Source organism: Myotis nattereri, assembly GCF_964212035.1.
Source record: "Myotis nattereri genome assembly, chromosome: 3".
In the NCBI taxonomy this organism is placed as follows: domain Eukaryota; kingdom Metazoa; phylum Chordata; class Mammalia; order Chiroptera; family Vespertilionidae; genus Myotis; species Myotis nattereri.
In genome coordinates, this window is record NC_138077.1 from 201,451,098 (window position 1) to 201,464,863 (window position 13,766).

Genomic DNA, 13,766 nt, shown 5'->3' on the forward strand with positions numbered 1-13,766 from the left:
CGGGGGAGGACGGAAGGGGGCGTGGTCCAGGCTCGGGGGCGTGGCCTAGACGGAGGCTGTGAGCGGGTCTCCGAACCACCCGCCCCCCCTCCCCCCGGGGCTGGGGCCTGAGCCTGACACCGCCTCCCGCCGCAGCGCGGGCGCGGCCAGGCAGCTGCTGCTGGCGGTGCGCCAGGTGACCTCATGCCTCCTGTCCGCCTGGTAGGCGAGAAGGCGCTTCCTGCCAGCTCCCTAGCTGCAGCCCCAGGATTCATTGCCCTTCCCCGGAGCGGCCACTTCCCCAGCTCCCTCTGTTAGATGGAGCTGCCTTTTCCAGGACTTTTTGAAAGTTTTCATCCCCTTAGAAACACTTTTTTTCCCTTTGACTCTCTTGTCACTTGCATTTTGGGAGCCAGCCTAGCACCCAGGTGAATCTAATGAACACTCAAGTTTGCCAGGTGAATACATCTCAAATATTTAGGAGGCCCTACTGTGTTCCAGGCCCCCGGTGATGAACGTAGGGACAGGATTCCTCTCCTCCCAGAACTTAGTCTTGAACTGCAACCCCAGTGTCTGCAGGCCACGAGGACTCCCAAACCATGTCCGTGCTGTTCCTCCTGCCTAGAGGATTTCTGCCCCCTCCCCCCATGCACCTGGCAAGCTTGAGTGTGCATCAGCTCCACCTGGGCGCTACTCCCAGACCTGCATTATCCAACTCTGATTCTCCTCCAGAGAAAGGAGAAATTCACATTTTAACAAGCACCAGGACAATTTTTAATGTAGGGATCCTCAAACCAGAAATACTGCACTGAGGACAGGGCTGTGATACTTTAAGCCAGCCACCCAGTCGCACCTGGTCCAGGCTTGCTGCTGCTGTTGAACACCTGGACAAAGGTCACCCCCTCTGGAAACAGTTAACTTGTTCCCTCTTCTGCCTTTCTGTGATGTTTGACTCACAGCTACTCCTCCCTAATTCCCTGGTTAGGTTGAATGATGAGTCTTGGAAAGGCCACACATAGATGTGTTTCCACACCCTTAGTGCACCGCAGTAAGTTTCACAGGTGATCTAATTTTCGAACAAATTAAATGTATGCCTAAAAATACAGCTAAACCTGCAGCTTCTTCCTCTCCCAGACCAAAGCAAGTTGCTCACATATTCTTGTAGGGACTCTGATAAAGAGACAGTGGACTCCAGAGGTTAGGAGCACATGCTCTAGAGTCCCACTATCCTGAAACTTCAAAGTGTCTAAACCCCTAGCCTCGATTTCCTTACCTCTAAGGCAAGGACACAACTACTGGTCCTGGTGTCCTGTTCAGTCAGTGATGGCTATTGTCACTGCCTTGGGCTTTCTGTGGCCACTGCTCGCCCCTGCAGGCCGGCATGGCACCATACTCAACTCCCTCTATGACCAGCTTGACTGTTGAAAAGAAAGAAACACCGGAGGCTGCCCCCTAAATGGGTTCATGAGCCAAAAACAAACCGAGCGCCTGGCTGGACTCTGAACCGAACCCAGTGTTGGCTTTGCACGGAATCACGAGCTATATCAAAGTTCCCTTCCAGCCTCCCCCTCCTCTGCCAGAAAAGGAACACAAACGGTGAACCAGGGCAAAGCAGATCCAAGATCTACACCTACAAGATCAAATGGAATCTCAAGGAAGGCCCACCCTGGCCCCGAGGAAGGGACTGTTTCAAGGCTGGTTTCAGAGGTGTGTCTGAGGGTTTATCAAATTCAGTTTGAATCAGAGAATGTTCGCTGTGGTGATGACCTGGAAGACTGAGCCAGACTACGGATTTTTAGGCCGCGTTGACTGAACTTGGATCTTGGCTGGGAGGAAGCCAGTGGCGTTGTCCTCCACAGAGCCCTGAGGTGGTGACGATCTGCCAGGCTCAGACCCAGAGGCTCTGCTTAAAACCTGGTCACTGTCATTCACACCAACTTTTCCCAATTTCCACCCCTGTGTGGCTCAGTCATGAGAATGGTCAGAGCTGGTCTGGGGAGGTTGACAGAGGAAGAGAATGTTTATGCAGGGGAGGGTCCATAAGCACACTGCCTTCAAGTCTCACCTTTGAACTTTGAGAAGCTTGCATATTTTGCATTCTATACTCATGGTTTTTATAGCACACACACTAATCTGGAAGACGGGTGGAGATGTGCTCTCCTCCCTCCTCACCCGCCCTTCTGACCGTATCTCTTATTACTCTCCCCTTTCTCTCCACCCCAGTCAGGTAGCCTCCTTGCTATTTCCTAAACATGTCAAACACGCCCTCACCTCAGGGCCTATGTATGCACTGGCTCTTATCCCCGCCACAAAACATTCTTTCCCCAGAATTCCTTCAATTCCCACTCCCTTGCCTCCTTCGGGTCTTGGCTCAAATGCCACCTTCATGGAGCCTCCCGGAAGCTTCTCCTGATGACACACTTCCCTCCTCCCACGCCTGAGTCTGTGGTGCGGCTGGCTGGATCTCTCACCCACTTTCCCCAACTAAGGCAGTAGCGTCAAGTACTATGTATGGCGGACCCTGGGGTCAGACTGCCCGGGTTCCGATCCTGCCTCTGTCATTTGCCAGCTCAGATAACTTTTTAACCTCTCTGTGTTTCAGTTTCTCCTCTGTAAAATGGGTCTAAAAATATACCTATTTCGTAGGATCCTTAATAAGTAAATTTATGTTAAGTGCTTGGAATGGTGTGGGGCATGAGGTAAGTGCTCGGTAGGGACTAGCTGTAGCTATTATATCCAACTGTCCACAGCCTCAACCACTGAGCTCCCATGCTGCCTGCCAGACACCTAGCTGGGTGCTTTTATAGCCAATCACATTTATTCCTCAGGGTGTTTCAGTGGTTTTCATTGTGCCCATTTAACAATTAAGGAAATTGAGGGTCAGAAAAGATAAGTACAAGTTATTCAGCTGGGAAGATGGTGGAGCTGAGATTCAAACTCGCGTCTCTTCACTGCACTCTATATTAAGGGGGTGTGGGAAAAGGTAGTCTTCTACCCATCCTTCCAGGCCCAACTCATGTCCGCCTGCTCCAAGGAGCTTCTTTCTGCCAACGCTTCGGTCTGAATTCTATGTCACCCATCACAGCAGTCAGGGTGGTTGGTGCTGCAGTTGCCAATGCGGGCTTCCCTGGCAATCTGCCTGTTTTTTAAAAATACGTTTTTATTGATTTGAGAGAGAGAGAGGGAAACATTGATGAGAGAGAAACATGATTTGTCTGCCTCCCACAGGCTCCCTACTGGGGATTGAGCCCCCAGCCTGGGCATGTGCCCTGACCAGAATATAAACAGTGACCGCTCAGTGCATGGGAAGACGCTCAACCAACTGAGCCACACTGGCCAAGGCAATCTGCCTGATTTTGAATTCCAGTTGGGCAGTTTGAATTCCTAACTCAAGCAAGTTTCCTCATCACTGCAATAGAATATAACAGAACCTGACTCATAAAGTTGCTGTAAGGACTAAAAGAGATAATCCGTGTAATGCATTTAATAAATGTTAGCTATTATTACTATTTTTTTTTTAAGTATGGAACACTTCATGAATTTGCGTGTCATCCTTGCGCAGGGGCCATACTAATCTCTCTATCATTCCAATTTTAGTGTATGTGCTGCCAAAGTGAACACGATTATTACTCTTCTTATCAATGTCTTCTTCCTCGGTATGCTGTGAGATTCTCAGTGTGCAAGGAGCCTTGGTTATAGCCACCTTTACTTGAGCAAAATATTTAACTCCCCAGCTGTGTGATTTTGAGCAAGTTACCTTCTCTGTACTCCGTTTCCTCATATACAGTGATGGTAATGAGCCTGGCCGGGATGGCATAGTGGTTGAGGGTCGATCTCTGAACCAGAAGGGTCATGGTTTGGTTCCCTCTCCCTTCCTCTCTGAAATCAATTTAAAAAGATTTTTTTTAATAAATAAAAGTAAAATGGCGGTAATTACAACAGGTACCTCATTGGGTTGTTATGGAGATTAAGCAGGTGAATAACTGTAAAGCACTTTGTACACTGCCTGGCATGTGATAAGTGTTCAATCAACACTAGTTATTTTTTTTTAAATATATTTTAATGATATTTTACAGAGAGGAAGGGAGAGGGATAGAGAGTCAGAAACATCGATGAGAGAGAAACATCGATCAGCTGCCTCCTGCACATCTCCCTACTGGGGATGTGCCCGCAACCCAGGTACATGCCCTTGACCAGAATCGAACCTGGGACCCTTGAGTCCACAGGTTGATGCTCTGTCCACTGAGCCAAACCGGTTAGGGCTCCACACTAGTTATTATTTACATTCTCCTATACCTAAATCAGGGCCTGTGACATAATAAGATAACAATAATCAGAGTGAAAGGACAAATTTTTAAAATTTCAAACGTTGCCTTTTAATCTCCCACTTACCAAACTTTCTATTGTTTTTTCCTCTCACTGCGCTTATAGCAGGTGCTCTGTTCATCGTTGGCGATGTCGGCGAACCCAGCTATGGAAGATTCTAATGTAGCTCTGAACGTCAAGTATGTCCCCATGATGTGTATTAGGTCCTGTAAAACCTTGCTAATTGTGACTTACTCATAGTTTTGGCCAAAGTCTAACCTGAATGCTGTGTCCACAGAAGCACCAACCTTTCCTGCCTCTTTGTAGATCCAGGAGCCCCTGGAGCAGGGGTGGGGAACCTATTTTCTGCCAAGGGCCATTTGGATATTTATAGCATCATTCGCGGGCCATACAGAATTTTCAACTTAAAAGTTAGCCTGCTATATTTGGCCAAACATTTAATTAACTCACCCCTCATGCCTTGGCAGGTCCAGACCAGATGATTTCACGGCCTTATATGGCCCGCAGGCCGGATGTTCCCCACCCCTGCCCTAGAGGAAGCAAAGTCACCCAACAAACACAGGAGCTGGAGACAGTCGTGCAGCTTTTCCAGGCTCTTGGAACAGAGTTCCAGGACTGAGTTGTTCTTCTTGGCCACGAGCCCCAGTAGATGGACCTTCGCTGAGAGGAGGACCATCCAAGTACCATTTGTAACAAGGATACAGTGGAGCAGACCGAGGCTCAGAGAAGTTCAGCAGTTTGCCGAGGGTCACACAGCTGATAAGTGGCAGAGCCAATAATCAAACCCAAATCTCTTTGTCCCTGTTGCCCGTGCCCTGCCAGCCACCTGCTCCTAACACTGCCTCAGAGAGTTCTTTTGAGGGTTAAGAAAGATAATATGGCCTGGCCAGCGTGGCTCAGCGGTTGAGCATCCACCTTTGAGCAGGAGGTCTCCGTTCAATTCCCGGTCAGGGCACATGCCTGGGTTACAGCCTCAATCCCCAGTATGGGACGTGCAAGAGGCAGCCGATCAATGATTCTCTCTCATCATTGATGCTTCTATCTCTCTCTCCCTCTCCCTTCTTCTCTAAAATCAATAAGAATATATATTTTTTAAAAGATAATACATAAAGTTTTTGACACAGTGTAGGCATTGAAAAAGTCACCTTCTGCTTCTGTATATATATTCACAAAAAGACTTTGAAAATATTTTGATCAAGGCAAGTGAAGTAAGAGCAAAAATAAATGAATGGGACTACATCAAACTAAAAAGCTTCTATGCAACAAAACAAAGAAACAAACAAACAAAACAACCCTCAACAAAACAAAAAGGCAGCCAACTAAATGGAATAATATATTTACAAAAGATACCCCCAATAAGGGGTTAATATCGAAAATATATAAAGAACTTATACATCTCAACAACAAAAAAGTAAACAATCCAATTAAAAAATGGGCAGAGGACCTGAATAGACACTTTTCAAGGAAAACGTACAGATGGCCAACAGATATATGAAAAGATGCTCAACTTCACTATTTATAAGGAAAATGCAAATTAAAACCACAATGAGATATCACCTCGTTAGAATGGCTATTATCAATAAGACCAGAAATAACAAGTATTGGAGAGGATGTGAAGAGAAGGGAACTCTCATACATTGGTGGCAGAAATGTAAATTGGTGCAGCCACTATAGAAAACAGAATGGAGGTTTCTCAAAATGTTTTAAGAATAGAGCTACCATATAATCCAGCAATCCTTCTTCTGGGTATCTACCAGAAAATTTGAAAGCACTTATTTGTAAAGACATATGCACTCCTATGCTCATTGCAGCATTATTCATAGTGGCCAAGACATGGAAACAACCTGAGTGGCCTTCGATGGATGATTGGATAAAGAAGATATGGTACATAAATATACAATGGAATACTACTACTCAAATATAAAAGATGAAATCTTGCCATTTGCAAAACATGGATGGATCTTAAGAACTAAGTCAGACAGAAAAGGACAAGAACCACATGATTTCACTCATCCTATATAATAAATAGATAATATGCAAATTGACTGTCACTCCTTCACACAAGATGGCTGCCCCATGTGGTCAAAGATGGCCACCCCCATGTGGTCACAAGATGGCCAGCACAGGAGGGCAGTTGGGGGCGACTAGGCAGGCAGGAGAGGGCAGTTGGGGGTGACCAGGCCAAGAGGGGAGGGCAGTTGGGAGCGATTGGGCCGGCAAGGGAGCAGTTGGGCGTCAATCAGGCTGGCAGGGGAGTGGTTAGGGGTGATCAGGCAGGCAGGCAGGCGAATGTTTGGGAGCCAGCAGTCCTTGATGGTGAGAGGGATGCCCGATACCTGTGGGATTGGGCCTAAACCAGAAGTCGGACATCCCCTGAGGGGTCCCTGATTGGAGAGGGTGCAGGCTGGGCTGAGGGAAACCCTCCCCCACCAGGTACTGAGATATAAAACAAAAAGCAACAAGTCAACAAACAAAAAAGCAAACAAACTCATATATACATACAACAAAATGGTGGTTACCAGAGGGAATAGTGGGTGGGGAAAGGATGAAGATGATAAAGACTTCAAATACAAGGTGATGAAAGGACACTAGACTTTGAGTGATGAGAATACAATGTAGTATATGGATATCTATAGATATAAAAGCCTAAGCAACCATTACGACCAAATGACCAGAATGACTGGAATGGCCGGTTGACCAGTCGCTATGACGCACACTGACTACCAAGGGGCAGATACTCAACACAGGAGCTGCCCCCTGGTGGTCAGTGCACTCCCACAGCCAACCTCCTGTGCTCCCCCGACCCCCGCCCCACCGGCCAACCTCCCACAGCCCCTGCCGGCCGGCCCCCTGGATAGGCCCCAATTGGGGGGCCGGCCAGCCAACTCCTGGGGTCCCACCCCTGATAGGCCTCAATCGCTGGCCAGGTAGAATTCGTGCACCAGGCCTCTAGTTGTATTATAAAGTTGTACTCCTAAAATTTATAGTTTTAACCAGTGTACTCAAATAAATTTAATTAAAAAAATAATTAATAAATTTAATACAAAATTGCCCTACCCGGTTTGGTTCGGATAGAGCGTCATCCTGTGGACTGAAGGGTCCCAGGTTAGACTCTGGCCAAGGGCACATACCTTGGTTGCAGGTTCCCTGGCCATGGTTGGGGTGTGTGCAGGAGGCAACCAATCGATGTGTCTCTCTCACATTGATGTTTCTCTCTGTCTCTTCCTCTCCCTCCCACTCTCTCTAAAAACCAATGAAAAAATATCTTTGGGTGAGGATTAAATAAATAAATAAATAAATACAATGCAATCTTTGGGTGCAATCAATAACACAATTTTAAACAAACAAACATAAAACAGATTGAAGGAAGAACAAAAGAAGTGTGCCCAGCCCTGGCCAGTTTGGCTCAGTGGATAGTGTGTCAGCCTGCGGACTGAAGGGTCCCAGGTGCAATTCCAGTCAAGGGCATATGCCCAGGTTGCGGGTTTGATCCCATTGTGGGGCGTGCAGGAGGCAGCTAATCAATGATTCTCTCTCATCATTGATGTTTCTATCTCTCTCTCCCTCTCCCTCTCTGAAATCAATGAAAATATTAAAAAAAAAAAAAAGTGTGCCCAACATGGGACTAGAACAAAAAAGAAAGAAAATGCTTCTGAGCATTTTCATTTGAAAGAAAATCTATTCTGAGTATAAGGAGACTCAAAATTATCAGGATATTTGGTCTTTCCATATTAATCTAAGATTTATAGTGATACTCCTATATCATCTTGGCATGCCTGTAATGCCTGTATATCATTTGCATTTCTCTCTGGAAAGGTGCCCAAGAAATTGGTAACAGTATTTACCCTCAAAGAGAGGAACTGGGCACTGGGGACAGAGATGTACATTTGTCTACTACATTCTGTTTTGTTTCATAACTCTAAAATTTTGTTCTATGGGTATGTATTACCTAGCCAAAATTTATATTAAAAAGAAAAAAAAAACAACAGTTGAAAGCATTCTGAGAGCAATTAGGTCCAAGCTTGTGGACAGTCACCTTTCCGGTTCTGCAGTGGGGAGCTATGTGACCTGGGGCAGGGCTCATCCTCCGTGCCATCTCGGCCTCCCGCCCTGTTCCATGGCTGGGTGGGAGCAAAGGAACTCATGTCTCCTTGCTTGTCATCTCACTCCTTTCCACTGCACCCAGCTGCTCCCCAAGAGGACTGGTCTTGGGGGTGGTGACCCGCCTCTGTGACTGGTTCTCTCTCTCTCTCTCTCTCTCTCTCTCTCTCTCTCTCTCTCTCTCTCACACACACACACACACACACACACACACACACAATTAAAACAATTTGGGTGCAATGAATGCAGATCTGTTCCCCTGGGAGCAGAAACTCTACCCTCAGCCCCTTCCTGCCCTGCTCGCCTGGAGACGGTCTCGTCTTGGGAAAGTCACAGGTTTCATTTTGTCACTGGAAGCTGTGGCAGCCAGGAAGGGCACTGCGTTGACTTGGAGCCAGGGCCTTCATTGGATTGGATCCCTGTGGAGGTCATTCGCCTCTTGCTGCAGCTTGGCAGAGAGGAAATACTCCTCCCCCATCCCAATTCCATTCTCACACACCCAGCCAAGATCTTCCATGGCCTCCTACCCGGAGAAGGTTCTGTGTTAAGTTTCCAATTATTAGTGTTCTCCCTTCCATTGGAACCACTTTTTACTTTTTCCAGACACTTGCAAACACTGTATCGTGAGCAGGCTCATTTGCCACCAATTTTTACTGAGGGTCTACTATGTGCCAGGCACTGTTCCAGACCCGGGACGGGCTGCATCTTGCCTTTCACGAAGAATGCATCTATTTGAGAAGTCAGACGATAAGCCAATACCCAGCCCCACTTGCCTATGTCAGAAGGTAATGAAAGCTACGAAGAAGAATGAAGCACAGTAAAGGAATGGAGAGGAGTGCTGGGGGCACAGAGGAGGAACAGGCTCTGAGAAGATGACATTTGAGTAAAGGCCTGAGGACCGTGAAGATGCTATCTCGGGGAATAGTGCTCTAGGCAGAGAGAACAGCGAGTGCGGAAGCACTGAGGCAGGAGTTTCCTCGGTGTGTTGGAGAAAAGGGAAGAGAAATCAAAGGCCAGAGTTTGGTGAGCTGTTTGCTGAGACATCCTGCTGCCAGCTCAGTGACTCTTACCCTTTCCTCTGCCTGGTGAGCATGGAGAGTAGCAGAGGGTTTAGAAACATTTCTTGAGCCCTGGCTGGGTAGCTCAGCTGGTGAGAGCATAGTCCTAAGATTTCAGGTTCGATCCCCCATGAGGGCACATGCCAGAATCAACCAAGAATGTGTAAATAAGTGGAACAATCAATTGATCTCTCTCTCTCTCTCTCTCTCTCTCTCTCTCTCTCTCTCTCTCTCTCCTAACCCTGCCCCCCCTTAAAAAAAACAACCAATCAATAAATTATTTTTTTTTAAAAAGAAAGAAAAGAGCCCTTGCCGGTGTGGTTCAGTGGATAGAACGTCAGCCTGCAGACTGAATGGTCCAGGGTTTGATTCTAGACAAGGGCACATGCCCATGTTGCAGGCTTGATCCCCAGTCTGGTGCGTGCAGGAGGCAGCCGAGCAATGATTCTCTCTCATCACCGATGTTTCTCTCTCTCTCCCCTCCTCTCTGAAATCAATAAAAATATATTTAAAAAAATAAACTAAAAAAAAAGAAAGGAAAGAAAAACTTCTTTAGTTGGATAACAGAAATTGTCCTATGATTATAAATAACCCAAAAGAAAAAGATGACATTTAGGAGGATATCCATAAAGGCAAAAGAATAAAAAATATATCTCTTTAAAAGTGCTAATCATGCCGAAACCAGTTTGGCTCAGTGGATAGAGCGTTGGCCTGCGGACTGAAAGGTCCCGGGTTCGATTCCGGTCAAGGGCATGTACCTAGGTTGCGGGCACATCCCCAGTGGGAGATGTGCAGGAGGCAGCTGATCGATGTTTCTCTCTCATCGATGTTTCTAACTCTCTATCTCCCTTCCTCTCTGTGAAAAATCAATAAAATATATTTTTTAAAAAAGTGCTAATCATTAGAAGAGAGAACTAATGCTTGTAAATCTACATGGTGATCCCATATGTGAGGAAACTACGGCTCGGGGAAGATGTAAGGCTTGTTTAAGACCACACAGCCACACAGCCCGGAGTTTAAACTCAGGCCCACTTGTATGCCTTTCTTTCCTCTAATCATAAGCGTTGTGAGGGCAGATCCATGTCCGTCTTTACCTTTGTATGACCGGCACTTAGCACAGGGCCGGGCACAAAGTGGATGTTCAAAAAAATGTTGACTAAATGATTGAAGATATCTTCAAAGCCTGTTCTGATTCTGATACACCACTTTGCTTTCCTGGAAAAATAATCCATCCAATCATTGATGGATGTTAAAAATGATGTTTGCTGAAATAAAACACAGCTCATCTACGGAATGAATAATACACAGTCGTCCAAAAAGGTGAGGCAGGTTGTTGAGCACGGAGCTGCTACTGAGGCAGGAACTAGTGGAGTCAGCAATCAGGATGATGGCTCTGTGTCTGGTGGCCTCGTGCACTGCTTGCTTGGCCCACATCCCCACTCCCACCTCCGCCCCAGCTCCAACTTCCTAGCCAAACCTAATGCAGCGGCCTGGAGGCTCAGAAATAACAATGACCTCCACCACCGGCAGCAGTACTGTTATTATTATGACTAGAGCTTGCACTATTATTAGAGGTGTGTTGAAGGAACACCTAATATGTACCTGACTAAGTACATGGTCTATACAACCTCATATAATATGTACAGCCTAAGTTGAGTAGTAGTATTGCTTCGCATTTTGCAGAGGAGAAAACTGATGCTTAGAGAGGTTAAATCACTTGCCGCAATCAAATAGCTGGCGTTAGGTCTGATCAGATAATTGAATCAACATCCCCTCCCCTGGGAACTGACCTTTTGACCACCTCACAACCGACATTCCCTTTTGCTTAGACCACATTTCACTTGCTAAAACCACATTCCACTTGCTAAGACCATTATCTTTCCCTTCAAAACCCGCCCAGAGAATTCTCCTCCCCCCCAAAAAGCCCGCCTAGAGTCCTTTAAAATCCCTGGGTGCTGGCACTATTTGGGGGCTGAGCCCATCTGGTTTTCCAGATGATCTAATCTATGTATATAAAAGGCTACCATGCAAAGTGTCCCCTCGGGAGTTCGACCAGGAGACCAGGAGTTCGCTCGCTCGCTGTGACATGTGTTGACCATCAGGGGGTGGCGCGGAACATGGCGGGCGACCAGTGGTGGCGGGGCACTGAGGGAGTGAGGGAAGGAGGAGGCTGGGAGGTGGGAAGTGGGGAGGTGGGGAACCTGATCAGCCCTGATCGCTGGCCAGGCCGAGGGACCCTATCTGTACACGAATTTTGTGCACTGGGCCTCTAGTAAATTCATAATTCTTTACCCCTTTTGGCCTTGTGTGTTCCTCCTTCAGCAACCCTAACATTATGTAAGCAGCGGAGCTGGGATTTTAACCCAAGTCTATTCTGACTCCAGATGGTGCAGTTTACGACACTGTCCTGCCCCCTCCTATCACCTATAGCCACACTGTGGGCAGTGCCCTGCCTTCAACAGTCTCCCCCCAGATACCTGCTCTGCCCTTTGCCCCTTAACCTAGGACTATGGATATGACTGACCTTCAACACAGAGAAATAGCTTTCATCACAGAGAGTCCCCACCGGAGCTGGGGGCCTTGACTCAGATGAGGTGCCCATTTTCTGCTGCCCAGCGGCGCAGGGACAGCCAGCTGTTGCCCCAGGGGAACCCTGGGGTGGTAGTCCACTTCCCAGCTGCTTCCCTGCAACATCAGAGCAAAAATCAACTAGCGTCTGACCATTAGGAGGGGCTCGGACATGCTCCTCTCCGGCCACAAAGTCTGATTTGAATGCGGACATTCCTTCCTCATCCTTGGGCATTCAGTTCACTTATTTGGTATTTTGGGGCCTGGTTAAACTATTTGAAATTCAAGCAGGCGACTGTATTCTTTCAAAGCTGAGCAGTGTCCTTCATGCTTCAGAAGAAGAACGCGTCCCCCAGCTCTGAGCTGTGCCATCTCAGCAGCCAGAGACCCGAAAGCAGGGGGAAGGGAAAATCAACAGGCCAACAGGCCGATGTTTTCCCAGCTGCAGCCCACGCCCTGGCCGTCTGCCTCCCTCACTTGGTGGTGGCTTGGTGACACTTGGAGGCTTCGCTTGTTTATTTGTTTGTTTTTCATATAAAAGAGTTGCTGATCTCCTCACACAGAGATATGCTTCCTACTGTAAGGTCCTATTTGGACCAGGACCACCAGTCTTTGTGTGGACACTGTACACACAGGGACAGTCCCTGACAGACAGAAGGACAGCCTGCCTGAGCTGATTACAGATGTGGGCAGGGTCCCGAGGGTTGAGTCTAACTCCCCACATCCCCCCTGACCACCCCCCCCCATCTGGTGTGCCTCCTCATCTTCAGGTGAGACTCTGGAAGGACTCAGTCCTTCCCCTGAACCCTCCCAGCCCCTCCAGCTGCAGGATCCACCCTGGAGTCACCCCGCAGGGCTCCCAAGGTGGGTGAGCATGTCCAAGCCCCACCTAATGCTGATACAGTATGCGGAAAAGTGGCCTCATCCCAGCCCCACAAGTGGGGGGAGGGGCGGCGGGGGAGGGAGGAGCTGGATGACCAGGACAAAGAAGCTGGAGGGGGGCTGGGCACCTCTTCCTGCCCATCAGAAATAAACACCACAGAATCAGCAGGAAGAGGATATTTACATGACCTTACAGTGTCCCCGCAGATCACTTATTACTTGCAGATTACTTATTACTGTAACTCATACGGTGGGGAAAACCAGACCACCTCTTAACCAAGGTGATCAAAATGAATAGCACCCCCTCCAGGCACACAGACGCCGGGGCATCTGGGAGTGTCCCCAGAGAAGCACACAATATCAGATTTGTAATATTCCAGCGGAGAAGACATACCCTGGATCTAATCATGAGGAGACATCAGACACACCCTAACTGAGCAACACTCTGTAAAATAACTGGTCTGTATTCTTCAAAAGGTCAGTGTCATGAAAGGCAAAGAAAGGCAGGTTGCTGCTCCAGATTAGAGGAAAATAAAAAGACGTGACAACTACAAAAAAAATAAAAAATAAGACATGACAACTAAATGTAGTGCACGCTCTTGGACTGGATCTTGGATTGGAGGGAGCAGAATTCTATAAAACCTTACTGGGCCCGGCCTGTGTTGCTCAGTGGTTGAGCGTCGACCTATGAACCAGGAGGGCATGGTTTGATTCCTGGTCAGGGTACATGCCTGGGTTGCAGGCTCAATCTCCAGTGGGGGGTATGCAGGAGGCAGCCAATCCCTGATTCTTTCTCATCATTGATGTTTCTATCTCTCTCTCCTTCCCCCTTCCTCCCTGAAATGAATAAAA